The sequence below is a fragment of the Tachysurus vachellii genome, chromosome 4 (genome assembly GCF_030014155.1).
Source record: "Tachysurus vachellii isolate PV-2020 chromosome 4, HZAU_Pvac_v1, whole genome shotgun sequence".
NCBI classification, from domain to species: Eukaryota; Metazoa; Chordata; class Actinopteri; order Siluriformes; family Bagridae; genus Tachysurus; species Tachysurus vachellii.
In genome coordinates, this window is record NC_083463.1 from 16,001,147 (window position 1) to 16,012,812 (window position 11,666).

At 42.5% G+C, this 11,666-nt stretch overlaps 1 protein-coding gene across 1 annotated transcript in view; it reads left to right on the forward strand.

Moving 5' to 3' along the window:
- Positions 1-1,444: 1,444 nt before the first annotated feature.
- plxna1b (plexin A1b) overlaps positions 1,445-11,666 on the forward strand; it is a 182,158-nt gene continuing 171,936 nt past the window's right edge. Inside the window, exon 1 of the mRNA XM_060868021.1 lies at positions 1,445-1,628. The gene's annotated coding sequence lies outside the window, so the exon portion shown is untranslated. The remainder of the gene's footprint in view (positions 1,629-11,666) is intronic.

The window sequence follows — 11,666 nt, forward strand, 5'->3', positions numbered from 1 at the left end:
ACGTTGCTCTGAATAAGGGCATCTGCCAAATGCCATAAATGTACAATGTAAAATGTAAATGATATGTAGTATAAATATTTGGATAATGTACTAGAAATTTTGAAAACATTCTGAACTTTTTTCTCTCAGCTGCCATAACACAACTATGTTGTGGAAATGGAGGGGGCCTGCTAATGTGAGATAGGAGCTAGAATTGTAGGTTGGACGGTTCTTTTGTGCTGTGTAGTGAGGTAAAATGTCATTTCCATTCAAGGCATGTGGAAAACAATTTTAGATTTAAATTTTATTACACCAAACTACAAACTCCCTGGCGCAGGAATACTCTGTCCTGCACATTTTAGAGTTTCCACTGTTCTAAAATATTCACTCTAACTTAGGACGGGTTGCTAATTAGCTGATTTGCTACATCAGGGGTAGCACAATGCTGCAGCTGGTAATGTTGCTGCCTCACTGCTCCTGGGTCACTGGTTCAATACTGATTTTGGGTTACCGTCTGTGCAGACTTTCTGTTTCTGTATGTTCACCTGTCTCTGTGTGGGTTTCTTTCCACTTCCCAAAAACATGCCAATAAGTGGATTGGGTAAGATAAATTGCCCAGGATGTGATTATGTATGTGCATGGTGCCTTGCATCTGATAGGCATCACAACAAGATCTATTCCAGTCAGACTTCAGATATCGTTTCAACAAAGATGACACAAGTTAACCTGAGTGTGTTAGAACAGGGAATACATTAATATGTGTAAGACAGGGTGAGAGAGCTAGGGTGTCATCTAGGACCAGTGTAAGCAGCCTATGGTGTAGTTTAGTAGTTCATAACCCTAACTTTACCATGCTCTTTGCATCTTGATATTATTTAGATATATAGATATATAGATAGATAGATAGATAGATAGATAGATAGATAGATAGATAGATAGATAGATAGATAGACAGACATACAGACAGACAGATAGATAGATAGATAGATAGATAGATAGATAGATAGATAGATAGATAGATAGATAGATAGAACTTTATATGTAAACACAGCATGTGATATATATATGTAAACATACGTACAGTAAATAAATAAAATAAAGTCTATAAGATGCACTAAATAAAATAGTGCAGATGTATGTGAAGCACAATATGTGTAGAGAATGAGGAGTATAAAAAATACAATATGTAATATGTACATTGTATGTATAATTGTACAGAAGTTATATACAGTATATATGTATTTATTTATATATGTATTTTTACTGTGTTCTAACGGTGCATTGTAGAGTTCCTAGAAAAAAAAAGCTGTCCCCGAACCTGCTGGTTCAGTTCAGTAGATCCACGTCGACTTAATGATCTGCTAAGTTCTGTCAGAGGAGGAAAAACGGAAGAACGAGGGCACTCCAGGACCAGGTTTAGGAAGCACTGGTTTAGCGGCGTCTTTGCAGCGCCCTCTAGCGGACACGTGCGTCAGCGCAGCCAGGATCGAGGCTCTGCCCCCTTTTCCGCCAGCCAGAGCCGCATTCCAGCCCGTTCATTACGGCAGGGAGCCGAGCTAGCACGCGCTCACCACGGCGACACGCTCTCGAGGTTTGAGGGAATTTTAGCTATGGCGAGGACGTGCACTCCGAGGATCACTTAAAAGAAAGTAAGTTAATCACAGCGTCATTCTGTGTTTGTTATACAACGGTAGAGGAGTGTGAAACACGGGGTCGATGAGAAATCCGAGTGCTTTCGTATGGAGAGTTTGGTTAGTAGGAGGCTCTTCATTCGGTGTGTATGAGCGCGCGCTCTCTCGCCTGCATTGCTCTCGTGGATTGTGTGTGTTTAATGCGTACGACCTTACACACACAGTACATATATGTATTTATATCCGAAACTTTTACAATGCGCCACTGCTACTAAAGGTGAAGTTGTTACTTTTAGTGATTGGAGGTGGTTAACGCATGAAATCCTCTGCATGCAGCCAGTGAGTTGAGCTCGAGCGGAATGTTGGTCACGTTGCATGGAGTGTTGAGAGAAAGGCATGCAACTCGTAATCCGGTCTCCTTTGGTGTGTCTGTGTGTGGACATCAATCTGTATCGCATCTAACATGTAAAATGGTTTAAAACGCGACCTTTATATTTCATGCTGTTGGGTTTCAGGTGTGTTTTATAAACTACTTACACACCTAACAACACAGGGCTCGTGGATACATTGCACATTGCAGAGGAGACATCAGTCAAGCAAGAATTACTGTGCAAGAGAAAATAAGAAAGATGAAAAGGAAACTCCCGAAGGTGGTGGAGAGAGAGAGAGTGTGTGTATGTGTAGGAGAGAGAGTGTGTGTGTGCGCGCAGTGCTTGTTGAGAATATTGCTATGGGAATGCTCTCCTCTCCAGCTGAACACTTCTTGTGGCCATATGTTGTCTGAAGGGGCTTTTCCCCCCCTTTATAACCGCCCTCCCTACAACAGACTCTCTTACTTAACCCGACTGAACGGAGAAGTTCCCTCAATGGGTTTCTCATTGCTCTGAAAATAAATACCGACATTATTTCTTCAGTTTTAGACAGATTGCGGGTGCACGAGCCTGCGGTGCGGGTGCACGAGGACTCTGTAGGTTAAAACAGCCCGAGTTGTATTTCAGAGCATTTCTGGAGATTTAAAGTGCTTCACCTTGTACACTCTATCTCGGGAGATTTAGGAAGAATTAACACGTGCCACGTATATAATTAGGATGTGAGATATCAGCGCGAGACGGATGGAAACAACAGTAAAAAGAAAAAAGGGGGAAAAGTTCCATAAAGGTCGCGTGAGGGTGGTTTTGTCCGCGCCGCTGCGCTTTTCTAAGCCCTTTCAGCCATTCAGGTCGCTGTGAAGCGCGTTCACTCTCTCACGCTGCATGTTTAATGAAACACAGGCGTTGAAAACCGATTGGCTTCGACATGTCGGCCTCCTGTTCGGTGCCTCCTGCCCGAGCGGCTCTTGTCCCCGCGCTCCGGCCGCCATTCACACAGGGACGGGGGAAAGAAAGCGCGCGCGCTCATGCGTGACTGAACGGTCTGTTGTGTGTGAGGCACGAGACTAACGGAAATCTCTCGGTGGTCACGGAGGACAAAAACAAAACAAAAAAACCCGGGCTCGGGTTAGCAGCGCGATTTAGACACGTCCTCTAAAAGAAGCTTGAAATGAGATTCAGGCCGCGTCGCGCCGATTACAGCGAGACTTCAGCATCCACAAGCGTAATTGGTGTGGTCAAGACGTCTGAGAGAGAAAGTCATTAATGTCCGCATCCTGCCATATTAGCGCTGCTTTAAGCTTGAACTCCGGGTACGGACAGTATGTAGGATAACGTGTGAAGTTTCTACAGAAGACGGTCCGACGCGCGCGCATGCGCACAGCCGCTGATCGCTGGCCACGGTGTCGAGGCTCAACAGCCGCCAAACGCTAACTAACCGCCGGCAGAGCCTGAGATTATCACCGGCCAAAACTCCTTCATCTCTGTGACACAAGAAAATGATTGGAAAGAAATTGCTCAAGTGGGACGTGATTACGGTGAAACAGAGAGATGGGCATTGCTGTAAATTGGTCACAAAGGGAGAAGATTAGGTTTTTGTTTTGACTCAGGCCTAAATGCTTATGAGAGGAAAAATGACACGTTGTGGGCGAAATGAAGGTTATTGTGTTTTCTTCCCTCTGACACTTTCTCTATCAGACCCTAAGTTCCGGCCTCCAGAGCTGATTTCAGTGGCTGACAATCTGTGTCCGAAAAGTTAGTTCATGAATTAACTGGTTGCTGCAAAGTCTCTTTGGTTGGTGGCTGTGCTGGTGTGTGTGTGTGCTGGTGTGTGTGTGTGTGTGCGCTGGTGTGTGTGTGTGCGCTGGTGTGTGTGTGTGCGCTGGTGTGTGTGTGTGCGCTGGTGTGTGTGTGTGCGCTGGTGTGTGTGTGTGCGCTGGTGTGTGTGTGTGCGCTGGTGTGTGTGTGTGCGCTGGTGTGTGTGTGTGCGCTGGTGTGTGTGTGTGCGCTGGTGTGTGTGTGTGCGCTGGTGTGTGTGTGTGCGCGCTGGTGTGTGTGTGTGCGCTGGTGTGTGTGTGTGCGCTGGTGTGTGTGTGTGCGCTGGTGTGTGCGCTGGTGTGTGTGCTGGTGTGTGTGCTGGTGTGTGTGCTGGTGTGTGTGCTGGTGTGTGTGCTGGTGTGTGTGTGTGTGTGTGTTCTGCTGGTGTGTGTGTGTGTGTGTGTGTGTGTGCGTGCTGCTGGTGTGTGTGTGCCGGTGTGTGTGTGCCGGTGTGTGTGTGCCGGTGTGTGTGCTGTGCGTGTGAGTGTGTGCCGGTGTGTGTGCTGTGCGTGTGGGGGTGCGCGTGTGTGCTGTGCGTGTGGGGTGTGTGTGTGTGCTTGCCTGCCTTATGTGGGAGTCAGATCTTGGCAAGATGGCTGCTGTTACGGCTGGCTTGATTGGCAGACATTTCTAACTGCTATGACAGTGTCCTCCTTCAAGCATTACTCTCTCCCTAGACTTCCTCCTCCTCCTCCTCCTCTTCCCTCACTTTACTGCACACACAGCCCCAAAACTCCCAGTTGTCACATTCTGTGCTTTGTATTTTGCTATTTCAGTTTGTTTAGTTCGCTTTGTCTGTATATGAGTCTAGCTCTCATACAGTTATCTTCTTATTAAAATCAGGACCGAATGAAACAAACAAACATCCAAACAGTCAAGTACAGAAAAGTTATAGCTTTGTTTTTATCTAAAACAGCACTAGCCATAGGCCACTTAATCTTTTATAAAGTATATAAGGACATAAATACAGAAGATCGTTCACCTAACAGGTACAAACTCCAGTGTGCTTCTTACAGGCGCCATGATTTAAACAGTAGCATCACTGCCACCTATTTACTGGGAAATGTACTTAATGCAATTACTTTTGCTGCTTGTAGACATAATTCTTAAATTGTACTGACCAGTTAGTTCTTTATCTGCTCTCACCAACATTGTCATTAATTCATTTAGTTAATTAAAGTAGCCAAAAATCCAAGCCAAGTAATTGTGCAGTTCTACATCTGTGTTTCTCAGCTTTGGTTCTGGAGGTTGTGTGAGGTCAAGGTTATTTTTTGCTGGAGGGCTAAAGTAAGTAGGTAGTAAAGCTGGAGAAGGGAAAAGAGGAATCTGTGCGTTATATAACATGAGTGTATTCCATGATCTGAAGGTATATTCTTGTTAGCATCATAATATGGGAAATTAGCTTAATGAGGGTGAACAGAATGGGGCAGATTACGTCTAAATAGCTAACGTTCAAGAGAGAGTTCAGAGAAAATGTTAAACTACTGCTAGCAAAATCTAAAAACTTCTGTTGCTGCTGTTAGAGGACGTGTGCACATTTCCCCATGTAACCTACAAGCCCACTTGGACTTTTATTTAAAAAATAATAATTAATAAGTAATAAGTGCCACATTACTTCATATGGTGGTAGAACCATCCCAAGAAATCAAATGGAATGACCAAAATGTTAAAATTAAAAGATGAATAAATGGATCAAAAATCAAAACAGTTGTATTGTATTTCCTGATTAATATTAATATAAGCACTTAATATTTCTAAAAAATAGCATTAGACACTGTTCGTCATTTTATAACAGACGAATACAGGAGAACAGGAAAATAAGTGCGTTGACTATTAAATTGAAACTGCTTATAATCTTTTTTTCCCCCCAATAAAAGGCTTATTGCTCACTTTGTCGTTATAATGTAAATATGTAAATAACACTGCTGATAAAAGGAAAAGTGCCAGTGAAAAGCCTATTACAAGTGAATTAATTATTTTGTTATTCCAACAATAAAGAGAGCGCAAGTTGTAAAATAATGCATTTTATTGGATGTGAAGATGATGCATTCTTACATAAATTACTTTAATCACCAATGGGTTCCTACTGTTTTTATTAAGCTAACCAAAATTTAGAAGCCATGCACAAAATTATTTTTTTGAATAAATTCACCTCATATGTGATCAGGAGTAAGTAGATATTGAAGACGAATGAATGCAGTCCTTATTTATACGAGTAGTTCGAAAGTTAAAGCCAAAATCTGTAGTATGTACTAGGTTTGTGACAGTGAACAAATAGATTAATCAGCTTGAACAGATTCATGTTTTAACCAAATACAAATAGGATATTTCTCATTGTTGGGCAAGTAGACTGACATAAAGCTACGAAAGCGCAGATTCATTAATGTGAATGCAAGTCGCTTAGTGATACATTTACTGTTTGTTCATTCTTCCATAAATGCCTGGTCCAGGCTGTCACAAAGAAATGAGACTACTAATTTGTTAATATTTTGGAGAAACGGAACTAATTCTGGGGGGCACGGTGGCTTAGTGGTTAGCACGTTCTCCTCACACCTCCAGGGTTGGGGGTTCGATTCCCGCCTCCGCCTTGTGTGTGTGGAGTTTGCATGTTCTCCCCGTGCCTCGTTTCCTCCCCGTTTCCTCCGGGTACTCCGGTTTCCTCCCCGGTCCAAAGACATGCATGGTAGGTTTATTGGCGTCTCTGGAAAATTGTCCGTAGTGTGTGATTGCGTGAGTGAATGAGAGTGTGTGTGTGCCCTGCGATGGGTTGGCACTCCGTCCAGGGTGTATCCTGCCTTGATGCCCGATGAGGCCTGAGATAGGCTCCCCGTGACCCGAGGTAGTTCGGATAAGCGGTAGAAGATGAGTGTGAGAGTGAGAAATACTATTTGTTTGAGATTCCAGTTAAGGCCACGTCCACTCCAGGGTCAAATCCAGCTACAGACGTGAATATTAGGAGCACTAAAATGATCCCGTTATATAGATGGTGGCATTGTTTTACGCCTGGTATGTGCACAACCTGTATGGAAATTGGTGGAGTTTTATGAAGGGAAGGTTGATGCTGTACTGACAGATCTGGAAGTTGATAGTAAGTCCTTTGATGGCATGTGATGAAGCATGTCAGGGTTTATACTCAGCCAGGGAAAGTACCATGATAAAGCCACAACGTGAGAATGTCTACCGTCTTCAGGTGTGGTAGCTGACCTGATAACATATTACGTGTAATCTAAGAAGCTGCCAGATGCACTTTGGTTCACCGAGGAAAGGAATGTGAAAACAATATAGTGCACGGTGTTGTGGAGAACTCAGCACATGGAATGTTATCTTCGGTCAACATGTGGTAGTGAAAATGAGTAAATAAAAAGGCATGATGCTTTGTATTTGGTGTTTTTGTTTTGAACTATTCTGGACGTCATCAAATAAAATGAAAATATTCTATGATGTATTCAGGATGTATCCCGGTCTCATGTCCAGTATTCCTAGGAATATCAGCGCTGAACACATCAAATGTTAGTGTAGATGAATGAATGAATGAATATTTTGTCAGTTTCTAAGGAAAGCTGGCACTTGTTTTCAGATCAGTGTTAAAACTTTTTGCAGAGCAGCTTGATTACCAAGTCTAATCTATATTTTGCACGATTAATTAGGTCACAGTTAAATTTATATACAGGGACTGTGATAAACTGTAATTCTTATTGAATTTATCTTCCCGTTCAGCTCCTAGCATACAATCTAATATTGGTAGTAATACTGTGAGGTGTGAGCAGCTCATCATTATAGCAGATGTGTATGGAGAAGCTACCCCTCTCTCTCTCTCTCTCTCTCTCTTTCTTGTCCTTAGGCATGTGGTGATATTAAAAAGCATTTAAGAGGACTGCTGTTTCCAGTGTGAAGTGCTGGGTCATAAAAAGCAAACAAGAGTTCTCTAACACACGCATGAACACCCGCGTCCACATGTGTATAACGCCAACTGTGCTTGTCCCTGAGGCGCTCGCTATGCAGGGAGATTGACCTCCCATGAGGGAGCACGTTCAAAAACACCAGCGCTCTTCACACTCTCTCTCTCTCTTTCTTTCTTTCTCACACACACACACACACACACACAGAGAGCGAGAGAGAGCGCAAAAGCCTTATGATCATTTTATACACAAACAAGCTGAATGGACAGGTTATGTGAAACACAGCAGCTTTTACAGTGTGGTGACTGTGAAAGAATTTAGCCTTTGCTACAATAACACATTTATTGTACGGTGCTCTGCAGTGCAGAGGCCCTGAAAAGGGCTGCTTTCACAATACCATGTAAAATAAACATGCGTAACTAAGACAAGCTAGGATCCACAACACTGCAAGCTGTTTGCTAGAACAAAAACGCTCTTGGGTGAAGGGTTCAGTGTTGGAGAAGTGCCTATGTGTAGGACAGAGCTTTGGGTACCTGTGCCAGCTCACCTGCTGCCATGACAGCACTCATAGTAGGGTATATATTATTAATCCCCGACCTCCTCCTCCTCTGTTATTTTTATGTGTTACACATTTTGCCATTCTTCAAAAGACTGTAGTCCAGCAGTGTTTGAGGAAATATCTGTTTGAAGTCCATTTGTATGAGAGAGGGCTTGAGGAATGGACACTTCTGGGGTTCAGCTATCAGCACTCAGGAGCGGTGATTAGATTTATAGATGGAGTGCACTTGATTTCAGCTGTTGAGTAGTTTTGTTAAAACTATTTGGTTTAAATTGTTGGAAGGGTTCAGGGTGCAGAGTGACTGCAGCACTAGTGCTTAAACACATGCCTTAAACACACAAGTGTGTGTGTGTGTTGGAGGGGGGTGTTAAAGAAGAGAGGGATGTGCTTAAGAGAAGATTCAAAAGGAGAGAAGAACAAATGTCAAAGTTGAAGAGATGACAGGCTGTTTGAGAGCGTGTGTTTGCGTGTGTGTGTGTGTGTGTGTATTCAACATTGATTGAGAGACTGCTCTCTATTGTTTCTGGTGGTATTTTATGCTTTTATTTTAATTCTTTTATTTATTCGATAAAACTGCTTTTATTTATTTATTTATTTATTTATTTATTTATTTATTTATTTATTTATTTATTTCCATGATCTCCCTCTACCACTTGACCAGGTCTGAAGAAAGAGTTTTGCTAACTAGGGCATTGAATTGAATTTAATTTTGTACTAAATTTATTTTAGAGACCAAAAGGCATTCATGTTCAAATTTTTTTTAACCTTCTCATTGTTACTGTGTCATTAAGACTTGAGACCAACGGAGCCTGATTTGATAAGTTCAGTTGAGAGCCAGATGAGAGAGCTCTTTCTTGCTACCTGCAGCATTTCTATTACAGCCCTGTTTACTCAAACGTATCATTATCTCAAGACTGTTTAGTGTTTTTATTGTTCAGATTGCAAATTCAATTTGGATTTCTGCTGCTTTGGAGATTAATTTAAACACCATATATCTGAGCTTCTGGGTGGTTTACGAGTCATCAGTAAAAAAAAATACTAAAATAAAATAAAAAATTGGTCTTTTTGGCGACAGCGACTGGATTTGTGACATAACCCATAAAACGCTTTGGCACGTGATTTAATTGGAAAATAATCAGTGACTGAGAGGTGTGAAGCCCAAACCACTCTCTGAACTACCTCGTCCTGAGCTAAAGTTTTTTGCCAGTTTGCCAATGGCTACATTTTTTAAATTAAAGACAACTTTTTGAATCTATTTATAGCTAGCTTTAATGTAGTGGAGTGTCTAAGAGACAGGTTAATTCCTGCTATTACTCACTTTTTAGCAGCTATAAACACTCACTCCCTCAGCAAGCTCTGTTCTCTATCTGCATGCAGTTTAACTACAGCTCCATCCAGCCTGAAGACCTTCCTGTCTTTTTAGTTACAGCTTCACCTCTGTGTGTTACGAAGCCCTGATGCTGGAAACTCCTTCCAAAAATGCTAAATAAATGTCTACCTCAACGCCGTTTGGTTTCATGAGGCGGGATTGTTTTTTTACGGAATAAGTGCACAGGAAGGATTTTGCGATCATGAGAAGGGACAGTGTTTAAAATGGCCGACTTCCTGATCGGTACGCTGACAATAACTAGAGAGCTGATTGAGATGCAGTCGATCAATTCACTGATCAAAACAAGCTGGATTGACAGTTTAAGGTAGTACAAGTTCATATAGTTACTGTTTTAAGTAATTAGCGCTTATTAGATTTCTGCTCGTAGAAATGCTACTGGGTTCCAGCCGTCTTAGTTTTTTGGCAAAAGTTATTACACTTATTTATACTGTTTAACTGGATGTTACTCATGTTCATGAAAAATAAGAACGGCCGAGTGCACTAAGAACACGGAGGGCCGATTTGCAGTGCTACAGAATCATTGTGTTTTGAAATATCGAAAGCTGCTAGCTTCTAACTTTCGGCTTCTCCTGTTCGAAGCGGTTTCAGTACCCAGCCCGAACAGTAACACGCTTCAGTGCTGAATCACCATAACTCACAATAGCACACAGCAGAAAGCTCTATTCATCCTCTCAACCAGCCCTCCACCGATCTTCTCCATCGTTAACTATCCTTTTTTTATTCCTACAACATCATAATGGCTTGATCCAGGTCTCAGTTTTAGTCGAGGTGTCTATGTGGGATGTGTCCCAGGTCTCAAAATTGATCAGTAAGCGAGTGCTTGATCTTATCTCCAGAATGAGTGCACGCCATTACAACATCAGCACACGCTCCCAGCCATGGTTTCACATGCTATCTCATTTGGAATCTCGGGTACACTCTCTCTCTCTCACACACACGCTCTCTCCCTCCACAATGATCTCTGTTGTGCACTGTTGTGCACTTCTCCTGCAGTGTGGAGCGAGTCTTGAAGTGAATAATTCAGCAGCTTGACTCCAGCGTGGGAATGCTGCGAGCTCACCAGTGGCCTCTTCTGTAGCAGACAGACTGATAGAAACCTGCTGAAATGTGACAGATGCAAACCTCATGGCTATGAATAACCAAATCAATTGAGCATGCATATGATTACGCACTGGAATAGTGACAGAGTGAGAATGATGCACAGCATTAATTTGCTCCAAACGCTTCATTCAGTAATGGATCGTATCTCAAATTCGGAATTCCAGCTATTATCTGCATGTATAGCAATTACAAAGCCACCTCTAGATATCCGTTCTGTCTGAAAGGAATTCACTGGCTCATTAGTGATGTCACCGGTTGCCAAGGTGTTGGCCTGGTATTTAGGCGAGGTGAAAGGTCATTGTTTTGGCTCTGACTAATGAAGCACACACGACTGGGTGTGTGAACACGCCTTCTTTAGGGTTCTTTGGGACTTTTTGGAGCTGTGCACGTGTGCACGATCACAGTCACTATTCGCCCGGTTGTTGATTCACGCGCAGTCTGGAAGTAGCCCTGGCTGGAGCGTGTGGAGCTCCAGATGCCTTTCTCTCTTCATTTATTTAGCTTGTCTGCAGAGTTAACTGGCAGCTCTTCCTGCAGTATGCTTTAAGCTTGCCCACTCACAGACCTTTACATATGGGCTAGCGTGTGTGTAGGAGGATAAAGAGTGTGTGTGCACATAAGAGTAGAATATATATCTGGATAATAATCCTATTTAGTCTATCTAAGAAAATATATGTTTGTGTACATTTAAAAAAAAAAAAAAAAACTCCTTAATGTCCTTCTGGTGCTCAAATTACATTCTAGCTGTCTACTGCAGACGTAATCCAGCGCAATCTCAACGCCGTTTATGTCAGGGTTATGACACGTTTAATCTACAACTCCTGCCTTTTACATTATCTAGGTCCAATCTCCTAGCTTCTTATTAGAACAGATTCATGGAGGTGGGTTGGGGGGGGGTCCATATAGACAGGGAGGGAGAGA